General features: G+C 43.1%; 1 long non-coding RNA gene across 1 annotated transcript in view; it reads right to left on the bottom strand.

Annotated features, from left to right (window-relative positions):
• Nucleotides 1-599: 599 nt before the first annotated feature.
• LOC147724355 (uncharacterized) overlaps nt 600-22290 on the bottom strand; it is a 54356-nt gene continuing 32665 nt past the window's right edge. Inside the window, exons 2-4 of the long non-coding RNA XR_015309914.1 lie at nt 1456-1520; nt 1276-1368; nt 600-1181 (exon numbers count right to left, since the gene is read on the bottom strand). This is a non-coding gene — a long non-coding RNA (uncharacterized LOC147724355). The remainder of the gene's footprint in view (nt 1182-1275; nt 1369-1455; nt 1521-22290) is intronic.

The following is a 22290-nucleotide window of genomic DNA, read 5'->3' as shown; positions in this document are numbered from 1 at the left end:
ACTTCTTTACATCATCAACCACATTTTACTGAAAGGACTATTTCTGAATGAAGGTAACCTAATCTTCATGTAGATGTGTTGCGAGTTCCTCATCTAAATTGTGCCCCCCAGGGAACTTAGTTTCGAGCTCCATTATCCATCTCGATTCCCTTTTTCTAAGGGACAGTTCTCGATTTCCGCCTCTTCTCCCTATGTTAACCTGTTCTACTGCAAAGTATTTGAGGAGGGAGTTATTAGATTGATAGTGCTTGTGAAAGTGTCTCGCAATCGGGTATCGAATATCCACATGTGTGATTGCTCTAAGATGTTCTTGTATACCTTTTGTAGCCATACATGTGGTGCTACCCACATACCTCAGTTTGCAGGGGCACTCAAGAACATAGATGACAAAATTGGTGTTACATGTCAAAAACTGTTTGATTACTTTGCGTTCACATTTACCTGGGATTTCTACTTCCTTGACCATGACACTAGCTTTGCAGGCCTTGCAGTGGCCACGGGGATAAAAGTTTAAACAGAACAAAATGCCAGTACTGCTATGCAAATAGACAAAATTCAGATGCGCAAAGACTTCAAACTATTGCCGCATACACAAGTCAAAGTGTATCTGTATTAATCTTTTTTATTTCTTGAAATTCACAAATAGTTTTTATCATATTAAACAAAATCACAAAATAGATCAGGGCAAAGGGAGAGGGAGTTATACTAAAATCTATTCTCAAAATGGTGATGTGTGAAGATTAAAAGACAAACTGTAAACACCAGGAAGAAATATGTATCAACAAGAAAAGAAGAATGGACCTCAATCATACAGGCTCATTTGTCATCTATCATTCGTTCCGTGAAAAAGTCATACGCAAACTTCTTGCTAAACAAATCAAACATACAAAGAAAGAAAAATGAAAATAGATGCAGAATTGGGTGAAGAAAACGTGAATACCCTCACCTAGATTCAGAGGATCTATTATTATTATAAGGGGTGGGGTATTGGTATAATTGTTTTACAACATTTTTATAAGTGACAATGCATAAATCTTTAGACAGGCCATCAGAATCTTTTTCAACAATCTAGGTGTTTCACAAATAACATTCTCATGGGATTGGCCTGGAAAGAAAGTGTTGACGCGTTTCGAAACCCCTTAATGGCGGGGATTCTCCTCAGGACCTTGGGGTGTTCAGTCCTATGAAAGATAAAAAAACAGCAATCCTTACTATCCTAACTCCTGAGGTCAACCTTCAACTTAGAACGAACAAGCACAGCCTCAAAATCATTACCTTGTCTTCTTTATATTCATAAAGCGCTCCTATTTCCAAAGTTCGACATATCGAAAATAACAATATCCTGTGGACTATGGCACCAGTCGTGTGCTGTAGATGAAAAAGAAACTATGTTGCCATCTATTGTTCGACTGTGCAGGGGGATTTTTTGAGCACAAAATATAATCGGGCGATTACCTTATTGAGGCAAAGTTTTGCGTGCTGCCAGACTCGGCTCGATGATTTTCTTTGGAACCCGGTTCCTGTGTAATGAAGAGGGAAACGCATTGATCACTGACTGCCGTCACTTACAACAAGGGACGGATTTCATTCAGTCTACACACATTGCGTGTCTTAAACATAGTCTGTAATGTCCAAATACCCATAGTCAAAGATCGGGATGGGTCCGGACGTTTTTATGCAAGGACCAATTTTCGTGCGCAATGTCTCGGCATAAGTGAAAATGTACCTCAATCAAGAAGCGGGTCTCCTCTCCATAGCGCGGCATCTTTCAATCGGCCGTCGCCCTTCGGGATTCACGTTTGCCAGCACTTAGTATATGACGTATTTTCATGGCCCTTGATTTTTCTGGAAATGTAGTTCTTTTACGAGATCGTGCAAGGAAACTACAAGAGCGGGCACAATCTCCTGATGGCGCTGAGCTTTATTTAAGCAAACATGCACTAGGAAGTCCTTGAGCAAAATATGTATTTACATGGCAAAGCTTCGTTTTTAATAAAATGATGGAACACATTAAGGAGCATACTAGTCGGTGTACACCAAGAAGTCATGGTAGATCAAAGGAAAATTGGGGCCCTATGTCAGGGATTAACAAAAAGTGAGTTTTTATAAACATGAGGTAGTAAATATTAAAGATGGTATAATTCAGACATCTCATTCAGTCCTGTGACTGCAGAGTTGTATTTCAAAATCAGGATCGCTTCTCGAGAAGATAATTTTGCCTCTAGGTCACCTCCTCTTGGGTCGGGTTCCACCTTGGAAATGACCGTCCATTTCAGATCATTTTCTGTATGTGTATGGGATAAAAGCCTTTATGGCCTTGTATGTGTTGTATCTCCCTTTATCAGAATATCTCTCAGATTTCTACCTCTTCTATAGGTGATTTGGGGTCTTTCCTTAAAGAGTGGACCGACTATGCTATCAGCTTTAAGGGTTTTCCAATTGTTGGCAAGGATTTTCTGAACCTTCCTTGATTTTTGATTGAAGGTAGTAATGACACGTGTTGTAACATTGTCACGCGCAGTTGTAGGTTTAGGTGTGAGAGTTACTGTTCTCTTAACGGCTGCAACCTTGTTGATGGCTTTCGCGAGAACCCCTTCGGGGTACCCCCTTTCCCTGAATCTACGTAACATAATTTCCTGTTCAGCAGCAAACCCTTCATCACTGCTACAGTTTCTCCTTGCCCTCAGTAGCTCTCCATATGGAATACTCCATTTAAGTGGATCAGGATGAGCACTGAGGGCATGGAGTAGACTGTTTCTGGCCGTGTCCTTCCTGTGTAGCTTAGAAACAAGATTGCCATTGACAACTACAATTTCTGTTTCTAGAAATTCTACACAATTACTACTGATGTTATAAGTCAAGTATATGTTGTAATTATTGGTGTTAAGTTTCGCAATGAATGTTCTTGCTTCCTCTTCCGTTCCCCGCCATATAAGGAACAGATCGTCTATATATCTGATCCATGTTGTAACCTTAGTAAGATCTTCTACGAGGTTGACATAATTTCTGATCTCCTCCTCCCATTTGCCTAGGAAGAGATTCACAAAGCTTGGAGCAAATGCTGAACCCATAGCCGTGCCACGAACCTGTTTGTACATGGCGCCATCGAACATGAAGATATTGTTCCTCAAGCATATCGTCATCATTTCGATGATCATACATGTGTGGTCCAAAAAGCAAGTATCCCTATTTTTAAGGAAATGATAGCTGGCTTCCATGCCCTGGACATGATCAATAATCGTGTACAGGGCATTAACGTCCATTGTGATGAGCAGAGAGCCCTCTACCCATTGTATGTGATCTATTTTATTCAAAAAGTCTGTGGTACCCTTAATATAAGTTGGTAATCTGCAGACATATTCCCTCAAAAAATGATCGATGTATTGAGATAGGTTTTCATTAACGCTACCTATGGATGAAATAATGAGCCTACCCGGAGGGTCCCTAGCGTTTTGTGCACCTTTGGTAAAAGGTAAAAAATAGGTATTTTGGGGTAATCTTTTTTGAGGAAGCAAAATTCCTGCCAGGATAGTAGTCCTTCTGTGCGCCATTCATTAATCTTGTCCCATGTTTCCATGATACTGTCATTGTATTTTTCCATGCTAGATTTCTCATAAAAATTGCTTGTGTCAAGTTGTCTAAGAGCCTCTCTGATGTACATCTCCCTACCCCACAGGACGATATTTCCGCCTTTATCAGAAGGTCTAAGAATTATATTTTTATCATCTGCAAGTGCAAGGATAAACTCTCTCTGTTCCCTATTAAGGTTCATCTTTTTGTTAGAAAAGTTCTTGAGTGCCCCTGCAAACTGAGGTATGTGGGTAGCACCACATGTATGGCTAAAAAACGTATACAAGAACGTCTTAGAGCAATCACACATGTGGATATTCGGTACCCGATTGCGAAACACTTTCACGAGCACCATCAATCCAATAACTATCTCCTCAAATACTTTGCAGTAGAACAGGTTAACATAGGGAGAAGAGGCGGAAATCGCGAACTGGCCCTTAGAAAAAGGGAATCGAGATGGATAATGGAGCTCGAAACTAAGTTCCCTGGGGGGCACAATTTAGATGAGGAACTCGCAACACATCTACATGAAGATTAGGTTACCTTCGTTCAGGAATATGTCCTTTCAGTAAAATGTGGTTGATGATGTAAAGAAGTTGGATAAGATTATGTACTGCTAAATCTGTGTAAATAAGTCAAAAAGCTTTTTTAGCTGTTTTAATTTGAAGAAGTTTTAATCGTATGTCTATATGTTTTTTGTAGGAGAAATGGAAAGGAGAAGTCACTTCTGTCACGGTTATCTCATGGTTTCCCTACCAAATTCCTGTCACTTGGATGAAAGACACTATCACGTGTATGAAAGTAGATTTTCACTACACTATTTTTGTATTTTTGTACTTGTATCTGACCTTGGATGGCATGGCTACTGATTAGTACTGCCTAATTTGGAGTATCTGGGTTTGAATCCTACTAAGTGCCAAACTGTGGTAACTCTGCCTTTGTAATTGGGTGTCACCTCATGGGAAATATTGGAAGAGATAAAATCTTACTTCCTTGGGATTAATCGGGCACTAGACCGAGAAGAAACAATACCCAGAGACGATTTTGTATCAATTCACAATGGATGGCATTCAGTCCTGGGGGCCACCTTGGGTGTAATCGGGCACTAGACCGAGAAGAAATGATACCCAATACGCAATTGTTGGCATATAGTCCTGGGGGCTAACCATGAGAAAAAGATTTTCCTTAATTAGCCCTGTAAGATGTCGAAAATGATCTTTCCAATACCAAGTGTACAAAAACGGGCACTAGATCTAGAATAAATGTGTAATTTGCAGCACAAGTGTTACAACAAGTAATTGTGACATATAGCCATTGGTGAACTCCCATTATGATTAAGGCATGTGAATAACATGGGATTTTGTTTGGCATTGTATAGTTGTATCATTTGAAAGAAAGAAACGTTTAAAACTATAATTTTTTGACAAACAATTACTCCGTTCCAAGATGGTGGAATCATGTACATGCAAAGTCACATGACCTCACCCACTACCTCATTTATGTTTACTTTTGTATATAACATGCTAGACAAGGCAGAATTGTTAACGTGTGATAAAGGCACAAGGAGTGCCGAAACGCCTAGCGTGTAACTGAGAATAAATTAATTTTGCTGTAAGTTCCTGAGTGCGCTTTGTGCTTTGAAGCAAACTGTGGATTATATATATATATATATATATACATATATATACATACATATATATATATATATATATATATATATATATATATATATATATATATATATATATATATATATATATATACATACATATATATATATATATATATATATATATATATATATATATATATATATATATATATATATATATATATATATATATATATATATATATATATATATATATATATATATATATATATATATTCACTGGAGGGTTTTTAAAAATTAGCATTCGCTGGAGAAACCACAGGGCCCATCAGGCACTTCGGAAAGAGAAGAGATTCCAAACTGGGCGGAGCCTCTGGAAGGAGGCGGGTAAAAACATTAAAACTCACCTGTGGCAGACCTGGCGTCTTGAATTGAAGAGGCATACCTGAGAAGAAGTTTCATGAGGAAACGAAACATGTTGGTCTAAATGCCGCTTCTGCTTGAATAAAATTTACAAAGCAAGTTCGTGTGCGACTCGTTGATCCCCTGATGGGGATAATTTGTTGAAATATGCATCGGCTTGGTTCTGCCGAAGAGAAACGCACAGCCAAGCTTGCAGCGCCAGGGATCCCCGCACGAACCAGACAGGTGGGAACCGGCAACGGATTGAAGGGGAATGCGGTGCTCCCGGGGACTGGACTCCGGTAATTGGCCCTCTGTCAGCTTTTGAAAGTCGGCTGACCGGGAGGGAACTCGCAGCAGTAACAAGCAGTAGAATATAACACCCACTGGAGGGTTTTTAAAAATTAGCATTCGCTGGTTTCATGAGGAAACGAAACATGTTGGTCTAAATGCCGCTTCTGCTTGAATAAAATTTACAAGGCAAGTTCGTGTGCGACTCGTTGATCCCCTGATGGGGATAATTTGTTGAAATATGCATCGGCTTGGTTCTGCCGAAGAGAAACGCACAGCAAGTCAAGTCAAGTCAAGTCAGGTCATTTATATAGCGCGCTACATACCCATAGGGTCTCAAGGCGCTTGAAGAAGGGTGGGGAATTACTTGTCAAATATCCACGTTTTAAGTTGCTTTCTGAATGCTAGGTGGTTCTGAGTAAGGCGAAGGTGAGTGGGAAGTGAGTTCCAGGTTTTAGCTGCCAGGTAGGAGAAGGATCTACCTCCCATGGTGGTTTTGTTGATGCGAGGTACAGTGGCAAGGGCTGGTTTGGAGGATCGTAGCTGGCGGGAGGGGGTGTAGAAGGACAGTCGTGTGTTGAGGCATTCGGGTCCGATTTCGTAGAGTGCTTTGTGTGCGTGGGTTAGGAGCCGGAAAGTAATCCTCTTATTGACGGGGAGCCAGTGGAGGTTTTTCAGGTGACCAGATATGTGTTCTTTACGCGGGATGTCTAATATGAGCCTGGCTGAAGCGTTCTGGATGCGTTGGAGTTTTTTCTGGAGTTTTGCGGTGGTACCGGCGTAGAGGGTGTTTCCGTAGTCCAGTCGGCTCGTGACCAGAGCGTGGGTGACTGTTTTTCTAGTTTCGGTGGGGATCCAGCGAAATGTTTTTTTGAGCATGCGAAGAATGTTGAAGCAAGATGAAGAAACGGCGTTGACTTGTCTGTTCATCGAGAGTGAGGAATCCAGGATGACGCCCAGGTTCCGTGCGTGGTCCGTCGGGATGGGTGCTTTTCCAAGGGCCTCTGGCCACCAGGAGTCGTCCCTGGCGGAGGGGGAGGTGCCTAGGATGAGGACTTCTGTTTTGTCTGAGTTCAGTTTCAGACGGCTGTGCTTCATCCATTCGGCTACTTCTTTCATTCCTTCATGCAGGTTGGTTTTGGCAGTGTTAGGGTCTCTGGTGAGTGATAGGATCAGTTGAGTGTCGTCGGCGTAGGAGATGATGTTGAGGTTGTGTTGGCGTGCGATGGCCGCGAGGGGGCTCATGTATACGTTGAAGAGGGTGGGGCTGAGTGAGGATCCTTGTGGTACGCCGCAGATGACTTCAGTGGCCTCTGACTTGAATGGTGGAAGGCGGACTCTCTGGGTTCTTCCGGTGAGGAACGAGGTGATCCATTCCAGTGCTTTTCCTTGGATTCCGATGTTTCTGAGGCGTTGTAAAAGGGTGCTATGACAGACCGTGTCGAAGGCTGCGGAGAGGTCGAGGAGGATGAGGGCGACTGTGTCACCATTGTCCAGTAGAGTTCGAATGTCGTCTGTTGCTGCGATGAGGGCGGTTTCAGTGCTGTGCTTGGCTCGGAAGCCGGATTGTGAGGAGTCAAGGGATTTGTTGGTTTCGAGGAATGCAGCGAGCTGGTTGTTGACCGCTTTCTCGATGACTTTGGCCGGGAATGGAAGAAGTGAGATAGGGCGGTAGTTTTTGAGTTCGGTGGGGTCAGCTGTGGGTTTCTTCAGGAGGGCGCTGAGTTCGGCATGTTTCCAGCTTTCCGGGAAGGTAGCGGAGTTGAGGGAGCAGTTGATGACGTCTCGGAGGTGCGGTGCTATAATGGAGTCTGCTTTGTTAAAGATGTGGTGGGGGCATGGGTATGTGGGGGATCCTGAGTGGATAGAGTTCATCAGACGGATGGTGTCCTCAGTGGAGATTGGCTTCCAGTCATTGAGGATGTTCAGGGGGGGTGGGGGTCCTGCAGGGGGTTGGGTGGGTTGGTCTTCGGGTCGGTTGTCGAAGCTGTTGTGGATGTCAGCAATTTTGTTGTGGAAGAATGAGGCTAGGGAGTCACAGAGGGCTTGAGAGGGGGTGATGTCGTTGGAGTTGGCCGAGGGGTTGGTAAATTCCTTGACGATGTTGAATAATTCCTTGCTGTTGTGGGCGTTGTTATCTAGTCGGTCCTTGAAAGCGGCTTTCTTGGCATTCCGGTCCCCGCACGAACCAGACAGGTGGGAACCGGCAACGGATTGAAGGGGAATGCGGTGCTCCCGGGGACTGGACTCCGGTAATTGGCCCTCTGTCAGCTTTCAAAGTCGGCTGACCGGGAGGGAACTCGCAGCAGTAACAAGCAGTAGAATATAACACCCACTGGAGGGTTTTTAAAAATTAGCATTCGCTGGAGAAACCACAGGGCCCATCAGGCACTTCGGAAAGAGAAGAGATTCCAAACTGGGCGGAGCCTCTGGAAGGAGGCGGGTAAAAACATTAAAACTCACCTGTGGCAGACCTGGCGTCTTGAATTGAAGAGGCATACCTGAGAAGAAGTTTCATGAGGAAACGAAACATGTTGGTCTAAATGCCGCTTCTGCTTGAATAAAATTTACAAGGCAAGTTCGTGTGCGACTCGTTGATCCCCTGATGGGGATAATTTGTTGAAATATGCATCGGCTTGGTTCTGCCGAAGAGAAACGCACAGCCAAGCTTGCAGCGCCAGGGATCCCCGCACGAACCAGACAGGTGGGAACCGGCAACGGATTGAAGGGGAATGCGGTGCTCCCGGGGACTGGACTCCGGTAATTGGCCCTCTGTCAGCTTTTGAAAGTCGGCTGACCGGGAGGGAACTCGCAGCAGTAACAAGCAGTAGAATATAACACCCACTGGAGGGTTTTTAAAAATTAGCATTCGCTGGTTTCATGAGGAAACGAAACATGTTGGTCTAAATGCCGCTTCTGCTTGAATAAAATTTACAAGGCAAGTTCGTGTGCGACTCGTTGATCCCCTGATGGGGATAATTTGTTGAAATATGCATCGGCTTGGTTCTGCCGAAGAGAAACGCACAGCAAGTCAAGTCAAGTCAAGTCAGGTCATTTATATAGCGCGCTACATACCCAGAGGGTCTCAAGGCGCTTGAAGAAGGGTGGGGAATTACTTGTCAAATATCCACGTTTTAAGTTGCTTTCTGAATGCTAGGTGGTTCTGAGTAAGGCGAAGGTGAGTGGGAAGTGAGTTCCAGGTTTTAGCTGCCAGGTAGGAGAAGGATCTACCTCCCATGGTGGTTTTGTTGATGCGAGGTACAGTGGCAAGGGCTGGTTTGGAGGATCGTAGCTGGCGGGAGGGGGTGTAGAAGGACAGTCGTGTGTTGAGGCATTCGGGTCCGATTTCGTAGAGTGCTTTGTGTGCGTGGGTTAGGAGCCGGAAAGTAATCCTCTTATTGACGGGGAGCCAGTGGAGGTTTTTCAGGTGACCAGATATGTGTTCTTTACGCGGGATGTCTAATATGAGCCTGGCTGAAGCGTTCTGGATGCGTTGGAGTTTTTTCTGGAGTTTTGCGGTGGTACCGGCGTAGAGGGTGTTTCCGTAGTCCAGTCGGCTCGTGACCAGAGCGTGGGTGACTGTTTTTCTAGTTTCGGTGGGGATCCAGCGAAATGTTTTTTTGAGCATGCGAAGAATGTTGAAGCAAGATGAAGAAACGGCGTTGACTTGTCTGTTCATCGAGAGTGAGGAATCCAGGATGACGCCCAGGTTCCGTGCGTGGTCCGTCGGGATGGGTGCTTTTCCAAGGGCCTCTGGCCACCAGGAGTCGTCCCTGGCGGAGGGGGAGGTGCCTAGGATGAGGACTTCTGTTTTGTCTGAGTTCAGTTTCAGACGGCTGTGCTTCATCCATTCGGCTACTTCTTTCATTCCTTCATGCAGGTTGGTTTTGGCAGTGTTAGGGTCTCTGGTGAGTGATAGGATCAGTTGAGTGTCGTCGGCGTAGGAGATGATGTTGAGGTTGTGTTGGCGTGCGATGGCCGCGAGGGGGCTCATGTATACGTTGAAGAGGGTGGGGCTGAGTGAGGATCCTTGTGGTACGCCGCAGATGACTTCAGTGGCCTCTGACTTGAATGGTGGAAGGCGGACTCTCTGGGTTCTTCCGGTGAGGAACGAGGTGATCCATTCCAGTGCTTTTCCTTGGATTCCGATGTTTCTGAGGCGTTGTAAAAGGGTGCTATGACAGACCGTGTCGAAGGCTGCGGAGAGGTCGAGGAGGATGAGGGCGACTGTGTCACCATTGTCCAGTAGAGTTCGAATGTCGTCTGTTGCTGCGATGAGGGCGGTTTCAGTGCTGTGCTTGGCTCGGAAGCCGGATTGTGAGGAGTCAAGGGATTTGTTGGTTTCGAGGAATGCAGCGAGCTGGTTGTTGACCGCTTTCTCGATGACTTTGGCCGGGAATGGAAGGAGTGAGATAGGGCGGTAGTTTTTGAGTTCGGTGGGGTCAGCTGTGGGTTTCTTCAGGAGGGCGCTGAGTTCGGCATGTTTCCAGCTTTCCGGGAAGGTAGCGGAGTTGAGGGAGCAGTTGATGACGTCTCGGAGGTGCGGTGCTATAATGGAGTCTGCTTTGTTAAAGATGTGGTGGGGGCATGGGTATGTGGGGGATCCTGAGTGGATAGAGTTCATCAGATGGATGGTGTCCTCAGTGGAGATTGGCTTCCAGTCATTGAGGATGTTCAGGGGGGGTGGGGGTCCTGCAGGGGGTTGGGTGGGTTGGTCTTCGGGTCGGTTGTCGAAGCTGTTGTGGATGTCAGCAATTTTGTTGTGGAAGAATGAGGCTAGGGAGTCACAGAGGGCTTGAGAGGGGGTGATGTCGTTGGAGTTGGCCGAGGGGTTGGTAAATTCCTTGACGATGTTGAATAATTCCTTGCTGTTGTGGGCGTTGTTATCTAGTCGGTCCTTGAAAGCGGCTTTCTTGGCATTCCGGTCCCCGCACGAACCAGACAGGTGGGAACCGGCAACGGATTGAAGGGGAATGCGGTGCTCCCGGGGACTGGACTCCGGTAATTGGCCCTCTGTCAGCTTTCAAAGTCGGCTGACCGGGAGGGAACTCGCAGCAGTAACAAGCAGTAGAATATAACACCCACTGGAGGGTTTTTAAAAATTAGCATTCGCTGGAGAAACCACAGGGCCCATCAGGCACTTCGGAAAGAGAAGAGATTCCAAACTGGGCGGAGCCTCTGGAAGGAGGCGGGTAAAAACATTAAAACTCACCTGTGGCAGACCTGGCGTCTTGAATTGAAGAGGCATACCTGAGAAGAAGTTTCATGAGGAAACGAAACATGTTGGTCTAAATGCCGCTTCTGCTTGAATAAAATTTACAAGGCAAGTTCGTGTGCGACTCGTTGATCCCCTGATGGGGATAATTTGTTGAAATATGCATCGGCTTGGTTCTGCCGAAGAGAAACGCACAGCCAAGCTTGCAGCGCCAGGCATCCCCGCACGAACCAGACAGGTGGGAACCGGTAACGGATTGAAGGGGAATGCGGTGCTCCCGGGTACTGGACTCCGGTAATTGGCCCTCTGTCAGCTTTCAAAGTCGGCTGACCGGGAGGGAACTCGCAGCAGTAACAAGCAGTAGAATATAACACCCACTGGAGGGTTTTTAAAAATTAGCATTCGCTGGAGAAACCACAGGGCCCATCAGGCACTTCGGAAAGAGAAGAGATTCCAAACTGGGCGGAGCCTCTGGAAGGAGGCGGGTAAAAACATTAAAACTCACCTGTGGCAGACCTGGCGTCTTGAATTGAAGAGGCATACCTGAGAAGAAGTTTCATGAGGAAACGAAACATGTTGGTCTAAATGCCGCTTCTGCTTGAATAAAATTTACAAGGCAAGTTTGTGTGCGACTCGTTGATCCCCTGATGGGGATAAATATATATAAAATTTCTATGGCAACATGAAACCCCTCATTTTGTTCCTTTTCAAATTAAATGTATTAAGTGTTACCACTTTATTCCAATCAAGATGACTTCAGGTGTGCCATACTTTTGTCATAAGTAAGACTGTTAGCGTTCTAGTTGTTCTATAGAACACTCTGGGAAATTCTGTCATTGGGCTATAGTTGGGCTACATCTGGCTGATATTTGGGCTACATTTGGGCTCTTTTGTCTCTGGTGGCCATCTTGGGAGACTGCATATCAGAATTTTTTTAATGAAATATAAGAGGATTTGAGAAGTCACTCAAAATGTGCCCTAATTTTTCTTTCTTCAGCACTAATCATAATTTCTATGGCAAAATGAACCCCCTCATTTTGTTCCTTTGCAAATTAAATGTTTTAAGTGTCAACACTTTATTCCAATCAAGATGACTTCAGGTGTGCCATACTTTTGTCATAAGTAAGACTGTTAGCGCTCTAGTTGTTCTTTAGAACACTCTGGGACATTCTGTCATTGGGCTATAGTTGGGCTACATCTGGCTGATATTTGGGCTACATTTGTTTTTTTTGTCTCTGGTGGCCATCTTTGGGCTACATTGGGCTACATTGGGCTACATTTGGGCTCTAACATATATATAGCCCAATGTAGCCCAATATATATTTTTTCAAAGTTAATTTTCGTAAAAACCACTGGAGTATATATCTTGAGACATAGCGAAGGCACATCGGGGTACCAGTCCCTACAATTCTGCCGAGTTTGGTGGAAATCCATTCAGCCGTTCGGGCTAAAAGTGAGTTTGACCGCCCTATGGAAATTAACATGGAGAAAATATGTTTTGGGACCCCCCTTTTATCTCGGCCCCCACTTGACAAATCCCCCCCACATTTTCAGGGAAGGAGCGGAGCGGAGGGGGCCACCTACTTTGAGAAATTTGCGAAGATTCGTCCACCGGTGCCAAAGTTATTCCAAATAGAATGTTGCGGATTTCCTATGGAAAGTAGATCCTAACTATAACTACTTACTGGCGACCGCCAGTAGATAATATATATATATATATATATATATATATCTATACTACTATTATAAAGAGAGAACTTGCACCTTTGAGCCAGGTAAACTCGAAAACTACACCACCAATCTGAACACCCAAGACATCTTAGAAATCCTCAGGGCAAGCAGAAGGACATAGGCTACATAAAAATAAAAATAAAATGTTGTTTAAAATATTTAGAAATAAAAATAAAGTAGTCCCTTGCAAGTAGCGCCGGCCACGACGTATGCGTGAGGGGAGTAGCGTTGTTCACGAGCAACAGGAAGAGCGAGGACATGAGCGCCGGGAGGAGCGTCTGCGTGAGGGGAGGAGCGGAGTTCACCAGCAACAGGAAGAGGGGAGAACATGAGCGCCGGGAGGAGCTGCGGAGCGGCGACAAGCGGAGGAGCAGTGGCAGCGGCAGCGTGGGGAGGAGCAGCGGATGAGGTAGCTGACAAGCGGTCAAGCAGTGAAGAGGTAAACACTCCAGCGTAGGGAGGAGCGGCGGATGAGGTAAGTCGGGACCTGGGGGGGGTTACAAAGCCGGGGCGGGAGGCTCAAGGCGGGAGGCGGTAGGCGCTATGCCCAATGTCGGGGCGGGAGGCACAAGGCTCAAGGCGGTATGGCCAATGTCGAGGCGGGAGGGATGCGGACTGGGCAATGTCGGGGGTGGGGGCACGGAGGCTTAAAATGCTGCCCCCAGCCCCCTTCTGCCCCGGGCAAAGCCGGGGCGGGCTGCTAGTATATATATATATACATATATATATATATATATATATATATATATATATATATATATATATATATATATATATATATATATATATATATATATATATATATATATATATATATATATATATATATATATATATATATATATATATATATATATTTTATACTTACCTGCTAAATACTTACTTTTTGGCAAAGGCATGCATGGTAAAGGCATATACATGGTAAATGCATGTGTTGTAAAAGGCATGCGTCGTAAAGATGCAGTCGTTGTAATGACCATGTTAATGTATGCATGGTAATGGCATGTGTGGTTGCATCATATAACGCCCCCACCCCCTTAGTGTTGCAGCCTATCAAGGAGCCAGTAGTTCAGAGAACCAGTCCATGCTCAACATGAAGTATTTCAAAATGGAATCTTGTTTTACTTAAAAGCATTTTTTTAAAGAAAAATAGACTGCTGTTTAAAAACAAAATAGAGGGAGTTTTGATTTGGAATGCAATCATAGGGATGGTGGTCTGTTATCCTTTGCAGACCACGATTCCTGTGTAAAGCAGTAAATCACACGGGATCACAAATTGGGACCTGCCTATTAAATAATCAATACCCACATTGTTCTGTATCCACCTGTGAGCTTGCAAAATATTATTTCATTAGCAAGTGTGTGCAAAATTTGCAACCACTTTTTATGAATAGAAAACCAGTACATCAGGACCTTAAGGGGCATTTTAGCAAGAACCTCATTAAGATTATCGCTGTTTTAGTGGCAGGAAACTGCAGCTAAAACAGCGATAATGGGCTTGCTAGTATGCGTTATAGAATTCCGAAAGAAGCCCAGGTTAGATGTGCAGGCAGTTTCCTGCCGCTAAAACGCCAATAATTTTAACAAGGTCCTTGCTAATATGCCCCTCAGTTCTTAGTCGTAGGGCAAAGGCCCTTTTGTGGTCACAAACCACACGTGATTTACAAATGCATAGGGTTTGAGACCTTTGCAAAGGGATCTTTTAAGCTTTTTAAGAGACAGGGCAGTCTTTCCAACACATGAAAGGGCTTTCTGAAAACACTTTCTAATTCAAAAATATGAGGAGTCATGAAAGAGACATCTGCCTCCAATTTAAGAGTTGCAATGTGTATCAATGGTTTTTAATCTCAGTTGCTGTCACAAATTATTGACCAGTAACCAATTACTCATTTGGGGTGGAAACTGATTTGTCAAATAACCTGTAAGAATGGAATGAACCGTTTTTTCTCATGATAAGCATGGGAAAGTATGCTGGAGTATCAATTCGTACCTGGGAAGGGAAGAATGATTACATGATGATCCATTGATGTCATAGTGAAAAATATGAACTATAAAAAGTGTTTTCCTAGGAGGAGGCTCAAGGCTCTGGCTACCCCTTTTCACTCTCACTGCCTCCTGAACTTGCCTGCTGGATGATTTGTAGCAGTTTGGTGAGAGACCAGATTTGAACTTTCCTGATTTATGCCCATTTCACTTTCCCATGGACTTTCCCTTGATGGACATTAACTTGATCTCTTTGCCCATTCTTAGAGAACGTTTCTGAAACTATTGTCCTGCCTTTGATGGTTGTAGAAATCTCTAACAATTAGGAACAATCCTTTTATGGATGTCTGTATTTAGCAATAGATTTACTTTGATTAAATGTCTGTCTTTATATTTCGTGCTGTAAGATATATGACTGAGCTTCTTAAATTGTTACTTATATGCATTGATTTTGGATCTTTAATACAATAACCAAATTATATAAATTTGTCAAAGTCTTTTATTTGAGTCTAAATGTTCTTTCCAAAGAAACTATTCTTACAAATATCTTATTCTAAATGGCTAATAGGGAAAGGCATAGATTATTTTCAAAACATTGTGTTCTTTTGCTTTTGTTCTGTGTAGCCACAACAGAACTCTTGGTTTGTGTGATTTTTGACAGACTAAACTGCTTTAGAAAGTTAGGTTTTCCAATTGCAATACTCTATTTTTACAGCATGGTTCTAAGAGTAATGCATTTGAATCTGATCTCTGATTTGTAAGTTGGCTACCAATTAATGGTCCTCATTGGGTGGCTGACAATGGGAAATCCTGATTTCTCACCCCTCACTACAACAAAGAAAGATTTGTAGGAGGCCCATTGCCTCTAAGGTGAAGTATTGAATCTGAGCAAAAATCGTACCCATATGGGCCCAGCAGGAGGGTTAGGGTTGAAATTTGAAGTTTATCGCTTCCGCTGTATAACACACATATAGATTTGCGCTGTTTGGATTTCTTTTTTCTGCCAAAATACTCAACGCAATTATGTTGTTTGTGTTAAAGTAATTCTGCCTGTGAAAACTTAAAGCAACTTCTTACCTGTAATCCATGTGGCTAATTTGGGCCGTAAGATCTCAGTGAATGTGCTGGCAAAGTGAAGGAATGGTAGACTTGTTCACCAACTTATTCAGTGGATGTAAGGGCGAATCCCCAGGAGCAGCTAAATCAGTCAAAAAAAGGCAACAAGCCCACCAGACCAGCATTCAAGCAGCACTAAAATGGCACATAGAATGGGGGAGGGGAAAGAAGGAGACGTTGCTTGTTGTTTAAGCTGCTGCTGACTCATGAGGACTGTTCTCTGCAGCTTCATACATCACCTGAGCATCTTATGGGCCTATACTGAGCTGGTGCTCATCTTATACGGGGAATAGCCATTAAGCATTCATGCATGAGGCATTTTGTGTGCATCCAGATACACTTCACGCATCTAATAAAAGCTTAGGAGTATGCTGGTGTCTTGCCATCTAAGCTAGGTAAAGCATGTAGTCTCCTAAGGGAAAATGCTTAATGCCAAGCGCCTCCTTTACTAAACATGCGCAATGCAGTTACTAGGAAGACAACAGGCGAAACTCACTAAATGCATCACTAGACTTATCAAAAAGGGGTTAACACTATGATATCCTAAACAGAAAGAGTGCAACATTTTTGGGCAGCTTTCAAACAGGCAATCAGGCTGGTTCTTGGAGTGGGCGACTGTGCTCTATCAGGCAGACATCAAGTAATTGTTCAGGTTTGTGTCGGTCTTTCCCTCATATTACTCATCGCCTGGACTACTTACAGAAGCCTGTTTGTTCCTTGGCACATGCCTCCACATGGGGTGTGATGACTCATGCTAACTCTTTGAGCAACTAGGAAAAGAATGCAACGTTGATTCAAACGACTTCAGGTGTGCAGCCCAAATTCAGATGACTTTCAATCTGTGCTCAACTTTTACAGTCATTACCCAGCTGGTTACCAGTAAGAATGGGAACAACTTTGATAGATCAACGGTACCACAGCCCCAGTGAGTACTGATCTTCCATAGATTGAGCACAGCTTAGTTAACAGAACATATGACTCCTTTTGAATTAGCCAACCCATTCTGAAACTCCATATTGCCCTTGGGTGTCCTTGTAATGCTATAGCTGTAATTCCTGTCAGCACAGCTCTAAATATCACGAAGTTGCCACTTAAGCAGCAGACACATTTGAAGAACAGGAGGCATGTAAAGTATATACATCAACAGTAGGCAGATTGATCCATGTGGAATGTATGACCTCATGGACTTCATTTAATCCTGAGGGGCATTGTGGCTCAGTTAAATCTTGTCTGCGCTGGTGATATGAGCGCTACTCAGGCTGCTCTTACTGGAAATAAAACTTGTTGGATGTAGCTCCATTGCAGCGATTGGGTGGGGAACACAAGACAAAAAGCTGTTCCTCTGGTTACTGCTATGCTGGCAATGGTAGTATTCAGGTTAAGAAGTGTAGCCTGGAAGTGTGTCCTGAGTTTTTGAGATGTTCTCCTTTTAAGCAGACGTTTCTGTGATGTGGAAAGTATAGTTTTCGGACCAGAAGTTAAATCGGTGGTGCAGTTGCTTAACCACCAGTTAGCCAGTTGTCAGTACATCCTGTCTGCTTTATAAGATGCTCCTCTTGTGGCTAAATATTAAGATCTGATTTCAGCTGTACCAATTGAGGATGTGAAGCGAGAACTTGTCTAATTAGCTTATTTACATGGTCAGACCCTCAGGATTCAGGTCCCTCCGACCCAGATACACAAGAACATTTTTCTTATCCTTTTTGGAACATTACTGAACACGACAGAACCAAAATGTACAGCTGTTGAAATTTGCTGCTAGAATAAGAAGGCATAAGAGCTGAAACACTATGATAGGTAGTAGTTAGATATGTTTAAGAAGAAGACGTCAGGCTGATCAAGTTGTGCTTATGAGTGTGGTATGCTTGTTTTTAAAGGCTGGTAGGAGACAATCATTACCCATTATACAGATAACAGCCTCCATCTTCACCGGCAGGGCACTTCCACATCCTAACTGAAATTATTTCGAAAAATACTGGGACCCCACTTGCAAAACCAGGTTGGTTTGTGATAGGTAATTTTGATGTCGCCTCAATAGGTTTTGGCCCCTTTCCTGTCACGGGTCCTTGGCCCACCCATGCAAGTGAGGTACCATTTTTCTCGGAAGACTTTCGGGTACGCAAGATGAGTGAAAGTATGTGGATCCATAACTTTTCACCACAGAAATGTGAGGAAAATGTTTTTTTAGGTTTGCAAGGGATTCTGGGTAATAGAACCTGGTGAGAGGCAGTTTAGTCACCCCAGCCTGTATTTCCCTCGGTGTCTAGTTTTCAAAAATGTAAAGGTTTGATAGGTTTCCCTAGGTGCCAGCAGACCTACGGTTGAAAAAGTACAGCTAGGCACTTAGCCAAAAAAGGGTCATTTTTCACCGTGAAATTGTGGTGTGTCCACGTTGCGTATTGCGCTGTTTCCTGTCGCGGGCTTTAGGCCTACCCACACAAGTGAGGTACCATTTTTCTGGAAAGACTTTGGGGAACGCAGGGTGGGTAGAAATTTGTGGATTCACACAGATTCCAGAACTCTCCACCACAGAAATGTGAGGAAATTGTGTTTTCTTTGACAATTGTTAAGGTTTGCAAGGGATTCTGGGTAACAGAACCTGGTGAGAGACAGTCAAGTCACCCCATCCTGGATTCTCCTGGGTGTCCAGTTTTCAAAAATGTATAGGTTTGATAGGTTTCCCTAAGTGCTGGCAGAGCAAGGGTTCAAAAACTACAGCTAGGCTCTTTGCAAAAAAAGGGTCATTTTTCGTTGTGAAATTGTGGTGTGTTCACGTTGCGTTGTGAGCCGTTTTCTGTTGTGGGCACTAAGCCTACCCACACAAGTGAGGTACCATTTTTATAGGAAGACTTAGGGTAATTCATATTTGTAAAGCAACTGTTATTACCTATTGACTTTTGATGCATTTCTGCCTTCCAAATGAAAGACAATGTGTAAAGAAGAAGTAATTTTGAAAAATGATCGATTATTCTCATGCTACTATGAGTATTCCCAATTTCGGAAATGTGAAAATATCTACTGTTTTAAACTCTATATTTTGTTCCCATTTCAGAAAAGACATAGGTGTCTTTCATACCGATTTTTCCATGTACACATTTTCCCAGAATAATTGCCATATACCTGGTACATAATGAAAAACCATTGCAAGTTGCTGCTCAGTTTTTGGCCATTGGTTCGTCGGGTTCTTGGTGAATCTACAAGTCCTCTATAACTCATTTTCAATTTTTCCTATATTTAATTGTTAGTTTCTATAAAGAGACTTTGAAGGATCTACACAAATGACCCCTTTCTGAATTCAGAATTTTGTCTACTGTGCAAAATGTATAGCTTTCCTGGATCCATTATTGCTTTCATACCCATTTCTACCATTAACTGGAAGGAGGTTGAAAGCACAAATAATAGCAAAAATAAGCAATGTCCCAGAAAAATGCCCAAACTGTGTAAAAAATTTTGGTTTTCTGACAATAGTCTGCTTGTCCCTGAAAGCTGAGAAGATGGTGATTACAGTACCAAAGCCCCTTTTTTGATAACATTTGCAGGGAAAAAACAGACGCTTTCATCTGTAGTCTTTTTTTGAATTCCCCCCCCCAAAAAAAAACAGTTTTAGCTGTATTTTGGCTAATGTCTGAGTCCACTCCAGGGGGATCCACAAACCCTGGATACCTTTAGAATCCCCATGATGATGGAAAAAAAGGGTGCAAATTTGTCATGGATACCTTATATGGTCTAAAGGTTACAGGGGCCTAAGCGCAAATGACCCTATATAGCCAAATAAAGGTTTGGCACGGGGGGAGGGCTAGCAGCGAAGGGTTTAAACTTTTTGAAATCCACTGAAACAAGTATCAATGTGTTTCTATTAGATGTACTGGCTTGTCACCCCCAAACCTTTTGCTTTTCTTCTTCCCTTTTTGCTCACTTTGTTTTTGTTAGCTTTAGGACTCCAGGTACTTTCGGCCAGATGTACGAAATTCCATATTTACCATGCCTAAATAGCAAATCCTAAGAAACTGTTATTTACAAAATGGAAAATGGAATGTACAAAAATAGAGATTTCTTAATAGCAATTCGTAAAGATTAGGAATTGATATTGTAAAATCGCTTTTTAGGAAATATTAAACCATTCTAAAGGGCCATCGATACGAATGGTTTGGTATTTTCTAATTTGCGATTTCCTAATAGGAAAGCATAAATTAGGAAATGCTAAAGCAAGGGTGACTATCAGCCTAAGGCCCCCCCTTGATGCATCCCGAAAAATGTGGTGCACATGTAAAGTGCACAAATGCTCTAGGGAAAGTGTACGCTTTATAGCATTTTTTTTAAACCATTTTGGAATGCTTTTTTTTAATTGTGCACGGTGACCATCGACTTATCGATGGTAATTGCATTTACTAAATGCCCAATTTACACCTAACAATTGCTTTGTACATGTGCTTAGATAATCGCAATTTGCGTTTCCTATAAGGGTATCGCAAAATGAGATTTCTGCTGGCTCGAAATCGCATTTTGCTATTCCCAAACAGACTCTGCAGATAAGGAAAGGCCATTGAGCATTTCTTAACTGCCTGGAGTAGCGAGTCAGCCGTTAATAAAAGCTAAATGCTTAACATCTGGCCCTTTACCTCTGCTAAAGTGCATGTGCTCTCTGCTTAAAATATGGTAACATTGACTTATCCACAATTGGCATCTTTTATTTACTTATAAGTCCCTAGCAATGTGCATTATATGTGCCCAGGGCCAGTGAATTAAATGCTACTAGTGGGTGGGCTGCACTGATTGTGCTACCCACTTAAGTAGCCCTTTAGGCTTGCCTCAGACGTGCCATTGCAGAGCCTGTGTGTGCAGGTTTAAACTGCCATATCGACCTTGCAGGATAAACCTCTTGCTAGGCTCATACCTTCCTTTTTAATACATATAAGTCACACCTAGAGTAGACCATGGACAGCCAAATGGCATGGTGCCATGTATTTAAAAAATAGGACATGTACTTTGTTTTCTTCTTTTTTTTGTTCAACAAAACTGAAGTGAGCTGAGTAGGGTCACCATTTGGTCACTACCTCTAAAACTAGTTGAAACATAACTGAGTAAGATATGGTTCAGAGGTATTGGTTGTTAATATTAGTGTCGGTAAAGAACCTTGAAAGAACCAGAGCTACATATGTTTTTTATGTTGTTCTATTGTAATGGGATGTCTTTGTATATTGACAATGTATTGCGTCATTTAATTTATATGTTCATTTTTGCTTGTTTTGATCTCAGTGTATGTTCAAATATCTAAAAACAGTGGTGTATGTTGCAAAACTGAACAAAAAAAAATTCCTTAAAAGAGATAAATTAAAAATTCAAACAATCTAGAGCAAAGAAAATAAAAAGAATGTTTTCAGATCAGAAAGATCAGGTCGTTTGTTTTTTGCATGAAAGGTTGAATGAATGTTTTTCAGTAGTAGCATTTTTTTTGTTGGTTTCTACAAGTTTTGGTGAAGAACATGGCTGCTGGTTTGTTTTCTTCTAAGAAGTTGGAAGTGACAGTGATCACAGAAAAAGTTGATGATGCCACTGCAAGGGTCTCCCCTATAGTTATAGCCGGAAAGCCAAAACAACCTGGTGCCCTCCACATTTGCATTTATATGTGGATGCCAAACAAGGACATAAGTAGAAAATGCCAACCAGCACCCTGTGTGGATGACATCTGGGAACCACTAAAATTAAATAGGCAAAACGTCACGGTGCATAACATTTCCCACACATATTGGTGTGATGCTACCACGAGCTGAATGTTGCTATCTTGCTAAGTATTTTAGAATTGCATCAAAGAAATGTTGTCCAGACGCCAATGATTTCTTATTGTCAGCGATGACATTTTATGCCACCTCCACTGAACTGCACCCTAACCATCTACGAGAGCTGCTTGGGATTATCAGAGACAGTGGTTTGACTCTCCACCAAGAGAACTGAGAGTTTCTTACAAACAATATTGAGTTCTTCATGAAGGCCTTCTCCATAGATGTTGTCCCATCAGAACCCAAAAACTTCATAGATGTTCAAATGGAATGCACACCTACCCAAGTGACCCAAAGTGGGGAGCATACCTGCTTCTAGAGGATCATACAAAACCTTATAGCCTTAATAAAACCTTTGAGAGACATAGTCAACAACAATTTGGTGACACCAAGGTAGCCCAGTCGGCAGATTTCACCACGAGATCTACATTCAAACTAAACAATGTGAGTTGATCATTGCAGCCAGCCCCATGAGATTTGGAGCCATGTCGATGCAGAAACAACACCATGATATCTGGGTGCCTGTTGCATATGCTAGCCAAGGCCGGAGTGAAACGGAGCAAAGATATTCTCAACTAGTGAGAGAAGCAATT

The sequence above is a fragment of the Lissotriton vulgaris genome, chromosome 4_1 (assembly GCF_964263255.1).
Source record: "Lissotriton vulgaris chromosome 4_1, aLisVul1.2, whole genome shotgun sequence".
Taxonomy (NCBI): Eukaryota; Metazoa; Chordata; class Amphibia; order Caudata; family Salamandridae; genus Lissotriton; species Lissotriton vulgaris.
The sequence above is the reverse complement of the archived record's forward strand: the minus strand, read 5'-3'. Positions and strand labels throughout refer to the sequence as shown.